Genomic DNA, 12,473 nt, shown 5'->3' on the forward strand with positions numbered 1-12,473 from the left:
AAGGTTAACAAAGAAAGCTGCAAGGCACGTAGCAACCTATTCCTCTCTCCTAGAGACCCCCTCCCCTAATGTATCCCTTTGACCTAGTACTTTTCCACCGACATTAGCACTTCAGACTGCCATACAAGGCCTGCTACTGAAAATTATCCAATGAACTTACGCCAGCCTATAATATGTTAATTTTGTGGTTTTGCCCTTTAAAAGCTGTGTGAGATAGCTGCTCGGGGCTCCTCTCACTTGCTTGCTGCTTGCAGCAGTAGGGGGCCCATTTGTACAAATGAAATAAATTACCTCCTGTTCTATTGCATCGTCTGGTCCGGAGTCTGTGTTTCTGGGGTTGTCACAAGAGGACACCGCTTTTGGGGTCCTACAATCCTTGTCAAGGGAGTGCTAACCCTCTCTCCTTTCGTACAACACCGGGCTGTCTCTCCTCCAGTTTGTCTGTAGTCCTTGTAGGAAAAGAGGAGGCACTGTTAAATCCTTTGTAAGTTTCCTTGGAAAGAAAACAAGTTCACTCACAATTGTCCCCATGTGGCGGGACCTTAAACATACTAAATTAGAGAGAAATGTGTTTTGCTTAATCCAGTGGAATTATTTCTCTACTTTAAGCCAAGAACAGATGCCCCTTATTCAACAAAGCCAGGTGCATTGGGAAGGAGATGCAGGTCACCCAGATGAGCCAGCTCACTTTCATGGGTGAACATAATGACAATGGGAAAATGTGGTGGTGTGCACACTGGTAACCAGTGTTAGAGAATCAGCTAAGGAGGAATAGCAAGATCCAGGGAGTATAGACATGGTGAGATTACCACCCCCAGGTCCTGCATGCATGTGTGGAGAGGGTAAGACACATTGGTCATAAAAATGATCTGGGGGCTGGTGCTGTGGCCTGAAGCACCAGCATCCCATATGGGCACCAGTTCAAGACCTGGCTGCTCCACTTCCTGTTCAGCTCTCTGCTATGGTCTGGGAAAGCAGAAGAAGAGGGCCCAAGTCCTTGGGACCCTGCACCCACGTGGGAAACCCGGAAGAAGCTCCTGGCTCCTGGCTTCAGATCAGCACAGCTCTGGCCATTGCAGCCATCTGGGGAGTGAAGCATCAGATGGAAGACCTCTCTCTCTCTCTCTCTCTCTCTCTCTCTCTCTCTCTCTGCCTTTCCTCTTTCTGTGTAACTCTTTCAAATAAATAAATCTTTTAAAAAATGATCTGGATCCGTGAGAGGGATTATATAATATGATTTAAAAGAAAAAGATAAGACTGGCCTACAGATAAACTAAATTTGCTCTAGGATTTGTTTTGAACTAATTTGCATTCCTACCAACGTTGTATTAGGGTACCTTTTTCTCCACAACTTCATCAGCATTTGTCATTTTTTTTATTTTTGGATAATGGATTAGCTAACGGGTGAGGTCAAACCTCATTGTGGTTTTTATTTGCATTTCCCTGATTGCTCTGATCCTGAACATTTTTTCGTGTGTCTGTTGCTTGTTTGTAATTCATCCTTTGAAAAATGCCTGTTTATAACCTTTGTCCATTTTTTAACTGGGTTGTTTGGTTTGTTGTTGAGTTTCTTGAGTTCCTTGTATGTTCTAGATATTAATCCTTTATCTTTGAATAGCTTGCAAATATTTTCTCATTTGCCAGTTGCCTCTTCACTGTGTTAATTATTTCCTTTGCTGTGCAGAAGCTCCTTAACTTCATGTAATCTCATTTTTCTATTTTTGCTTTTATTGCTTGTGCTGCTGGGGTTTTATCCAAGAAGTCTTTGCCTGGAGCATTATCTTGCAGCATTTCCCCTAAGGTTTCCTCTAGTAAGTTGATGGTTTCAGGTCTCAAGTTCAGAACCCTGATCCACTGTGAGCTGATTTTTGTATGGGGTGTAAGGTAGGTCTTATCTCAAACTTCTGCATGTGGATATCCAATTTTCCCAACACCATTTGTTGAAGAGACTGTCCTTGCTCCAGGTAATCATCTTAACTCATTTGTCAAGGAGTAGTTGGTTGTAGATGCATGGATTGCTTTCTGGAGTTTCTATTCTATTCCACTGGTCTATATGTGTATTTTTGTGCAATTTCTGGGCTGTTTTTTGGTCTTGAAATCTGGTATTTTCATGCCTCTAGCTTTGGGTTTTTTTAATTATTTTTTAGTATATGTAGAATATGTAAGGCCTTTAGTATAGTGTGTATTCCACAGTTAATTTGCAAAGTAAATGATCAGCTGTTATCATTCCTGAAAGAACAATGAGACAGAAAGGTACTGAGAGAGCACATGTGATGGGGATTGAAAAGAAGCCAGTACGCATGGTTGTAACCAGCACCAGACTCCACAGTGCCTGGAGGGTGGGAAACCGGATTAGTAAGTGGAGGTTCATCCCTGAAGATCTTTGGCTACAGAGAGAAGAAGACAACTAGAAAGGGGAACAGGAAAGAGGTTTGTTTTATATTAAAGGGAGGCAAATTTATGTGGAGAGTAAGAAGTATTATGTGAATAAACAGAAAATGGAAACTAAAGAGCAGTAAAAATTTAAGGCAGGCAGCATGAGAGGCATATAGTCAGTTTTCTGGACAATGTAAATATATAACACATTATTCAGAAATTTGAATGTCTTCTCAAGAAGTTTTCAAGATTCTCTTGTTTTATTATTTTTTAATCTTTGAAGCCTAGTCATCATTTTAAAAAGGAATTATTTTCATTTATTTGAAAGGCAAAGAGAGAGAGGGGGAGATTTGCCATCCACTGATATATCTCCAGATGCTTGTAACAGCTGGGGGTGGGCCAGGTAGAAGCCAGGAGGCAGGAACTCAATCCAGGACTCCCACATGGGTGGCATGAACCCAAACAGTTGTGCCATCACTGCTGCCTTCCAGGATCCACCTTAGCAGGAAGTTAGACTAGGGACTGGAGCTGGGACTTGAACCCAGGAACTCCAACGTGGGTAAGACGTCCTAAATGGTGCCTTAACTTCTAGGCCAAAAGACTACCACCCACTCTTTATATCTCACCAGGAGTGTTTGAAAAACTAAAGATGCACTCTCTATTGGAAATGCAGTAAGCTGCCAGCCATGTAGAATCGCTAGTATGCTTCTGAGTGAGCTGGAAGAACCTGAAGCCATAATGGAATGTTATCCCTTTTTCTGTCATTCAAAATGCCTCCTTTCCCAAGATGCATCTGTTTCATCTGGGACCTGGGGTGAGAGGGCATGAAAATATGAAAATTAAGCTCCATGTAGAATTTATGAAGGTATCATAAAATTCCCAGGTGGCTTCACACAAGTAGATGCACTACCCACTACCTCTTAGCAGAAGGAGGAGATTGGGAAGAACCCGCTCTTCTTTCTCCGTGTACTGTAGCTGGAGATATTGTTCAGGTTCTCTGTCTTACTAGATCACCCTCTCTCTCTTTCCCCTCTGGTCCACTCATAATGGATATTTCTCCATATGGGGCAAACCACACTCAGGCATGTATGTATGTTCACTCTCTCATGCTTTGAATAAATCTTATCACTTTGTGTGTGTTATACATGTCTTAACTTACAGTGCTTATCTTTGTGTGAGACAAGGACCTGGATAAAGATTAGGACACACCAATGTGCACAACACCTGGGCTGCCTCTGCTTCCTGGTCTGAACTTTTCAAATGCACATTCTCTACATAAATAATGAGTGACCTGTGGAACTAAGAGTGCATATTAAGTGCATTCAAAATACCAAGCTGTAATTGCTATTTTAGAAATACTCTTTTCCAAGATACTTTAGAAAACTAAGCAGGATGATAGGTATCCTGTTCAAATAAATCTGGGTTGTTTTTTTTTCCAGATTTTATTTTATTCATTTGAAAGAGTTACAGACAGAGAGGTACAGAGAGGGAGGGAGGGAGAGAGAGAGAGAAAGAGAGAGATCTTCCATTTGCTGGTTCACTCCCCAAATGGCAGCAATGGTCAGAGCTGAGTTAATCCAAGGCCAGGAACCAAGAGCTTCTTCCAGGTCTCCCATGTGAGAAGAGGGACCCAAGGACTTGACCAATCCTCAACTTCTTTCTCAGGCGCATCAGCAGGGAGCTGGATAGAAGTGGAGCAGCTGGGACATGAACCAGTGCCCAGAATAGATGCTAGCACTGCAGGTGGAGGCTTAACCTAGTACGCCACAGCACCGACCCCAAGCAGAGTTTCTTAAATAACTGTTCCTTCATGGCTTCAATGCTCTTAGAACAATTCAGCAGATATCAATCAGCTTTTTTAAAAGTAATTTTCACTGGGGAGTGCATCTAAAAGATCTCTTTATTGCCATTCCAGTAAGGGAACTCCCAATGCATCTTTTGTTTCATATAATTTTGATTTATTGACCCATCAATATAAAACATATCAAATAAATGAAAATATTTTTTAAAAAAGTGTTTGAAAAGAAGAGAGCCTTATGGGTATGGGCACAGCCCTCTGCAGGGCTGAAGTGGAGCAATGGTCTTTCTGTGTCCAGGGCGGAGCCCCACAGTGATCGTCAAAGCTGGACTCTCAGAGTGAAGTGAGGGACAGTTAGGATGGGGGCCTCACAGTGTAGACAGATGACTCCTGAGGACCGCTGCTCACCAGCACATTGGCACTAACTCTGCTGCTGGGACCTAGACATCGTCAGCTGGCAGAACTGGGGATTGGGAAAATACTGCATTGCAAATCAGTGACTTTCCTGCACCACTAAAACTGCGTCCTAGGATTTAGATCTGTTGCACAAGTACAAGCAATTATTTTGACAAGCTTGGTTGAAGGCAGGAATTGAAGAGAGGAGGAGAATGGAAGAGGTTTTTATTTGTTAGTTTCCTCTCAAGTAGGAGATTAGAGCATGGGTCAGTGTTTCTGGGGAGATTTGGGTCTGTGGGAGAGCCAGGAACATGAAATTCCTGAGTCTGGAGAGGGGACCACTCTCTTTATTATGACTGGAAAGGCAGAGCTGAACATTGGTATAAATCCAGATTAATTGGTTAGGCTTGGTGGTCAAAATGAAGCTATCTATCCAGTGGCTCTTATTCTCATAGAGCAGGAGGAGCCAAAGCCTTCTTCTTACAGGGTAACACTGGTTAAAAGCACGAGTGCAGAATGTGTGAAGGGTCCCAGAAGTGGACATAAAGAGTGAGTTGACAAGGGGAAAGGCCTAGATTGCTGAGCGGGGCAGGCTGAGAACCGCAGGGGCAGAGGCACTGATGGATCTGGACTTATAGATATTTTTCTCCAGTTGTGCTCAGCTGCCCTGGAGCAGAAAGAGGGAATGTAATTGGAGTCATCAAGATTTAGGATTATTCCAAGGAGTAACTGCTCAGAACCTGTTCCTATATTTAAAAAATAACCTTTTATACTGCTCTCCAAATTGAACAAATCCTTTCATTTAAATCTTATGGTCTCTAATACCCCCCCACACACACACACATAGCTGTCATTATCTTCCCTGGTTCTTTTCCCTGTTTCCCAGTGTCTTTTACAAATGATACGGGCAGTACTGTGTAGTGGCTAAGATAGACTCTGGGCACCAGTCTTCCAGATACAAATCTGTGTTTAGCACTAGTTAGCTATGTCACCTCAGACCAACCTCTGTGCCTCAGTTTTTCTATCTGTCAAATGAAGAGAGTAATAAAAATAGGATGTCTCGAGCCAGCACTGCAGCTCACTAGGCTAATCCTCCACCTGCAGCTCCGGTACTCCGGGTTCTAGTCCCAGTTGGGGCATCGGATTCTGTCCCAGTTGCTCCTCTTCCAGTCCAGCTCTCTGCTGTGGCCCGGGAGTGCAGTGGAGGATGGCCCAAGTGCTTGGGCCCTGCACCCCATGGGAAACCAGGATTTGGATCGGTGCAGCACGCCAGCTGTAGCGGCCATTTGGGGGGTGAACCAACAGAAGGAAGACCTTTCTCTCTCTCTCTCTCACCGTTTAATTCACCTGTCAATAAATAAATAAATAAATAAATAAATAAATAACAGGATGTCTCTCATAGGGCTGCTATGGGAGTTAGCTAATGCAAGTACTGCACAGAGTACCACTTGTTGCTCCTATGAAATACTCTAAATCGGAGAGTGGGATAAAACATAAAGGACTGCAGCCCTTACAAATGACATAGTACTTAATTCATCCCAATATTTCAAATCCTCTCTTTCCCCTTTTCCCATAAAGTCACTAGTCTTGCACATTTATGGTAAGCTTGAGGAAAGCTCTAAGACTTAGATTATTAGAGAATCGTTCTTTACTTTTTATTTGAGACAAATTTTTGTCTCTAAGTTTTTTCACAGGACCACATTGTTTGCTGTCCTTTTCTGTGTCTCTCACTTCCAAATGCATTTGCCTTCTTCTGAAAATGCTGCATGTTTTTTTCTCCACAAGTAAACTAAAGAATCCCGGTGGGGGGGCGGGCAGTGCCATGGCGCAGTAGGTTAATCCTCTGCCTACAGTGCCGACATCCCATATGGGCTCCAGTTCTAGTCCTGGCTGCCCCTCTTCCAATCCAGCTCTCTGCTATGGCCTGGGAAAGCAGTACAAAATGGCCCAAGTGCTTGGGCTCCTGCACCCACATTGGAGACTGGGAGGAAGCACCTGGATCCTGGCTTTGGATCAGTGCAGCTCCAGCCGCTGCGGCCATTTGGGGAGTGAACCAGCAGAAGGAAGTCCTTTCTCTCTGTCTCTCCCTCTCACTGTCCATAACTCTACCTCTCAAATAAATAAATAAAATCCTTAAAAAAAAAAAAGAATCCCGGTTATGCCTGATTCTCATGAAGCACAAGGTCCTCAACGGGGCAATAGGCCCCCTACTGAGATTTCATCAGTTAGTAGGAGTAACACCTTGGATGGGACCTTTACATAAAGTAGGAAACAGAGTGGCAGATGATGGTGATGATGGTGATGATGGTGATGATGATCGTACCACAACCTTAGAAGATAGAGAAGGGGAACAAGGCTGTGAGGCCATCAGACTGCAGCACAGATCTTAGCTTTTGCACTGAATAATTGTAGAGCTTCTGGGTACAACACAGACACGGTAACCTAAGTTGTACGGTCCCTTGTTAGTTACTTCCTCTCTTTCTTCTCCCATTCATCCCAATCAAGACTCAGAGCCATCCCATCCCACAAGCTATTCCTTTCCTAAAACTTCCTGCGACTGAAGAGACAGGGTGGGAATACCTTTTTTTCCTGAGTCTTTCATACCACCACCTTGTCACTTCCAAACTCTCAGATTTTCCCTTAATTTGCCAGGCAGGTTTATTCCATGTCATATTTCTTTTTTAGTTCTTCCTTAAGTTCTTCTCAGGCAATTCCTTACCTTGCAACATGGTGCCCTCTTTCTTTAAGACTTCTAACTCTATTTCTGCCCCCACCTTTAAGTTAATTTATTTACTTCTATTTATTTAAAAGGCAGAGCAACAGAGGGAAGGAGGGGGGAGAGATGGAAGGAGGGAGGGAGGGAGAAAGGGAGGAGAGAGAGAGAGAGAGAGAGAGAGAGAGAGAAATTCTTTCATCTCCTTGCTAGTTCACTCCCCAAATGTCTGCAATAGCCAGGGCTGGACCATGTCAAATCCAGGAGACAGGAATGCCATCTGGGGCTCCCACATGACAGGACTCAAGCATTTGCTCCGATCACCTGCTGTGGCCCAGGGTGTACATTAGCAGGAAGCTTAATCAAAAGCACAGGCAGGACTTGATCTCATATGGGATACTGGTGTTCAAAGCGGCAGTTTAACCCACTGCACCACAATGGAATATCTAAATATCTCGCTAAATCGCGTAAATGACTTCCTGTTTTCTCACAATGCCAAAAAGTACACTTCTTTAAACCTATAACAGGAAAATATTGCTGCCTATTTCACAATGAAATTTTCATATGATAGCTGACATCCTTTCATAACTAGCTTAAAAAGATAGGGAGCAGGAGGGACAGGAAGAGGGGAGAACACACAAAACATCTTTCAAAGTTCTCAGTAGATGATTCTGTTTATAGTGGCATCCGATATGAGAAATTTCACGTATGCAAATCCTGAATTGTGCTTTTAAATTAATGTAAAAAACATTTTTGTCTTACACATTTCCAAAGTTACTTTTAGTTTGGTTGAGTATTTTTCTGGAATTATGCCTGTTTTTTTGATGCCCTATTACATGTAATAATACCACACATATTCCCCTTTTCTGACAAAGACTACATTGTGGGGCCAGTGCTGTGATGTAGCTGGTAAAGCCACCACTTTCAGTGCTGGCATCCCATATGGATGTCAGTTTGAGTCCTGGCTGCTCCACTTGCAATCCAGCTCTCTGTTACGGCCTGGAAAAGTAGTAGAAAATGACCCAAGTCCTTGGGCCCCTGCACCCGCATCTGGGGGCCCAGAGGAGGCTCCTCGCTCCTGGCTTCGGATCACCACAGCTCCAGGCCATTGCGGCCAACTGGGAAGTGAGCCAGTGGATGGAAGAACTCTCTCTCTCCCTCTCCTCTCTCTGTTAACTGACTTTCAAATAAATTAATACATTTTTTGAAAAGACTGCATTGTTTCAAAACGTCTATAAAGCAACAATCATCTATTTTCTTTGCCAACAAGATCACCTTGCTTCCAAATGTAGGAGAGTACGATTCTCTGTGAAAGTTCTGCAGTCATCCAAGAATGGTGGCCTGGTCTCAAAATACATTTAGACCTGTCCTTTGGAATCATCCTCAGTTAATCAGAAGCCACATGGGGAGCCAGCCGTACTGTTGTTTGACAGAGTTCTCTCTCTTTCAGTAGAAAAGAAAGTGACACTCACTCACCTTATTCAGTTTGACTTTGAAAGAACATTTTTGACTGTAGCCAACAATAAAACTTACCTCAAACGGCAGATTTTTCTTTTCTGCTTTGAATGTCACTTTTTCAAAATGCAAAAGCATTCTGATTGGCATCCCCAAAACAGTCAGAAATAAAAATAGCAGGTTAAAGTAAGATTAAAGCTGCACATTCAGATCTGGCTAAAAAGCCCATGAGAGCATTTCAGGCGTGGAAAGCGAAGACACTGTCGCAAAAAAAATGTTCTACATGAAAGATCTCTGTGAGTGAGATCGCAGTGTAAAGAAGGGACCATCAAAGCAGGAGGTACCTTCTCTGAAGGGAGGTGAGAACTTCCGCTTTGATTATGGCCTTGTCTAAATAAAGTCAGAGTTTTTGGACTCAAATGGGTTCCATGGCCTTGGCAGCTAATGACAAGAGCCTTGGGTGACCACTGTTGTCATAAATAAGAGTGTCAATTGTTAAATCAACAACAGGAGTCACTGTGCACTTGCTCCCATGTAGGACCTCTGTCCTTAATGAGTTGTACTATGACAATTAACAGTAAAACTAGTCTTCAAACAATACTTTATACTTTGTGTGGGTGGGTGGGTGGGTGCAAACTGTTGAAATATTTATTTAGTATAGAGTTGGTCTATACTAAATGAATCTTAATGAAGAATGGGATGGGAGAGAGAGTAGGAGGTGGGATGGAAGTGGGGGTGGGAGGGTGGGAATGGGGGGGAAGAACCACTATATTCCTAAAAGCTGTACATATGAAATTTGTATTCATTAAATAAAAACCTTTAAAAAAAAAGAAACTATAGAAAGACTGAGAAATGGAGGTCAGCCATCCAAAATTCAGATACATCATAAACTAATAAAATACTTAGAATCATTTAAAAATAATTTAAAAAATAAAATGTTCGGCTTTATGGAATCCCACGATTCTCCCCGGAGTCCTATATCATTCAATGAAACAGGTGGAAATCTGTGTTCACACGCTCCCATCCCAGGCCTTCCTGGTATCCCTGGCTTTCAGCTTATGGGTTTGGCCAGCGTTGTGACAGGCTCTGGGGGCCCCTCATGGCAGAAAAGCACAACTGGGTTTTTCCAAGCCCACATGGCCACATCCTCTCCAGCCCCGATGGCCGATGGCCGGGTTGGAAAAGGCCATTCTACTGCAAGTGGCCAGCCGCTTACCACAGTGGTGTGGAAGGTGCTGGCGGCTCCCAGCCAGTGGATTGAGGCCCTGACTGGGCAGGAGAGCGTCCACATTCCTAGTCCAGTAGCCTTCCTTGCGGCTGCACCTGGGGGTTAGGGGACGGGTTGAGACTGAATTAATTTTCCAGACTTGTCATCTTTTGCTTCAAAGTACACGCACAAATAGGACGTGCAGTAGGGTAAGTTTTATTTACAAAGTAAGAAAGACACAAGGGCTTAGGGAGAGGGGGCCAGGGAAGGGAACGCGGAATTTCTGAAGCCTGCTCTGCTCTTCCTGAGTGCATGAGGGAGAGAGTGAGTTTCCCTTCTACCTGGCTTTTGATGATCTAAAAAAAAAACTGAAAGTGTTTACATGGCACCACCCCCACGTCCGGGGTGAAAGGAAGTACTTTCGGGGAGGGTTCAGTTGATTGACAGGGACATGGCAACACTGAGGGAGGTGCGGCTTCCAGCTCATGAATTTAAGTTATCTAAGCTTTCCCACACCAGCAGCATGGAAATGTCGGGGTTGCAGATGGCACAGATGACAGTGTTGCTGGCCCTGTTGGCCCAAGTCAGCCAGACAGCCACCACGTTGGCCCAGGTCAGCCGAGGGCACCTGCACGGTCTGGGCCTGGCAGGTTGTGGCCAGCAGCACCAGGGTCCCCAGCAGCAGATGACAAAGACATGATGAGCATGGTGGTGGCCCTGCGCACCTGCTGAAGAAGGGCAGCAAGCGCGCATAGGTGGTCACCGCCCCAGGCTGTAGGCCGCTCGAGGCTGCGCTGCGGTCCGCGGAGGTGCGGTAGAGGCAGCTGCGGAAGCCCTGGGCCACCGCCGCCGCAGGATGCAGGGCTCAGCTCCCACCGGCTTGCAGCCGCAGCGCGAAGCTAAGGCCGATCTGGTCCCGCGGCGGCCGCACAATGGGGCAGCAGCGGTCTAGCAAAATGAGCGCCACACTGAACGTGGGGCCACCACGCTGAAGCTGCGCCACTGGCCCCCGGGGGCGGCGTGAGAGGGTCCAGAAAGACGGCGGGCGGGCACAGCGACAGGAGGAAGGCGCGGAGCTGCGGGTGCTTCAGGATCACCCCCCACACACGGCGCTGCTGCCCAGGAAGATGAGCAGCGGGGCCAGCGCCGGGGCGGAAGTCCTGGTGAGGACTCTGGGAGGAGTGACCCCCGCCCCTCGCCCCGAATTATTGCGAATGGGCTCCTGCGTCCCCTGCATCTGCTCTGAGGAGCCCCGCTGTGGAATTCGGAGGTGGGAGTCACCTGCTTTCCAAGGGCCCCGGGCGGCAGGCTGCTAGGAGCAGGTGAGGGGCCTGGGCCGGGGACTGGTCTCGTGCCCTGAGGGCGTCCTGCATCTGCGCTCTGGAATGGGGCAGGTTTTGAGACTAAGGTGCAGCGTGCCAGGCAGTCACCGCGGCGCAGCCCCAGACACCAGGAGCGGAGACCCCGGGACAGGAAAAGAAGGCGTCACCGTCCAGTGAAGTTGTGGCTCAGGTTTCAGGCGGTGGCCACTCTAGCCGCATCTGGGACCACTTGGCTTCTTCTTCAGTCCCCTGTAGTCACACTGGCCTTTTGGAGTTCTTTAAACGTCTCACCTTAGGGCATCAGCACTTAGAGAGCTCTGTGGCCTGCCCCTGCCCCCCCCCCACCTCAGCTCCCCATGAAAGTTGGTCCCTCAGGGGGCAGTCGTCTATGGCTGACCCCCTGTCCCCCTCCTAGATCCCCGTGAAGGTTGGTCCCTCGGGACAGTCGTCCATGGCTGACCCCCTGTCCCCCTCCTAGATCCCCATGAAGATTGGTCCCTCGGGGGGAATCTTCCATGGCTGACCCCCTGCCCCCAGCCCCACAATACACACACTGGATCACGTTCACCGGTTTTTCCACTAGTAGCATATAACCACTGCCTGTGTTTTGTGGTTATCTAAGTATTACCAGTCTCCCACTGTTCAGCTTTTTTTGCATGGCCAGAACTTACTGAGGAGCCTGGCACTAGAAGCAGGCTAGCCTAACGCGCATCCCACACTCAGCACTCAACAAAACAGGACGGAAGCCCATTCCAACAAATATTTGCAAACTGACGGGATTTAGGTTTTGACAAAAACAAATTGGAAAAGGCTCTGTTAAGACTGCCCCTCCCAGCTTGCACTGTGGTGTAGCGGGTTAGGCCGCCACCTGCAGTGCCAGCATCCCATATGGGCACCAGTTCGAGGCCTGGGTGCTCCACTTCCAATCTAGCTCTCTGCTATGGCCTGGGAAAGCAGTAGAAGATGGCCCAAGTCCTTGGGTCCCTGCACCCACGTGGGAGACCTGGCTCCTGGCTTCGGATGGGTGCAGCTCCAGCCACTGCGGCCAATTAGGGACTGAACCAGTAGATGGAAGACCTCTCTCTCTCTTTCTGCCTCTCCTTCTCTCTGTGTGTAACTCTTTCAAGAAAAAAAAATGTTCAATGTTGGGAGGGCTACAATTTCAAAGAGCCTCTAAGATGAGATATTACAGTATTTACCACAGAG

The 12,473-nt window shown here is 46.3% G+C and overlaps 1 pseudogene; it reads right to left on the reverse strand.

Moving 5' to 3' along the window:
• Positions 1-342: 342 nt before the first annotated feature.
• Positions 343-417, reverse strand: LOC127489980 (U6atac minor spliceosomal RNA; annotated as a pseudogene).
• Positions 418-12,473: the final 12,056 nt, after the last annotated feature.

The sequence above is a fragment of the Oryctolagus cuniculus genome, chromosome 20 (genome assembly GCF_051225735.1).
Source record: "Oryctolagus cuniculus isolate XC-2025 breed Fujian yellow rabbit chromosome 20, ASM5122573v1, whole genome shotgun sequence".
Taxonomy (NCBI): domain Eukaryota; kingdom Metazoa; phylum Chordata; class Mammalia; order Lagomorpha; family Leporidae; genus Oryctolagus; species Oryctolagus cuniculus.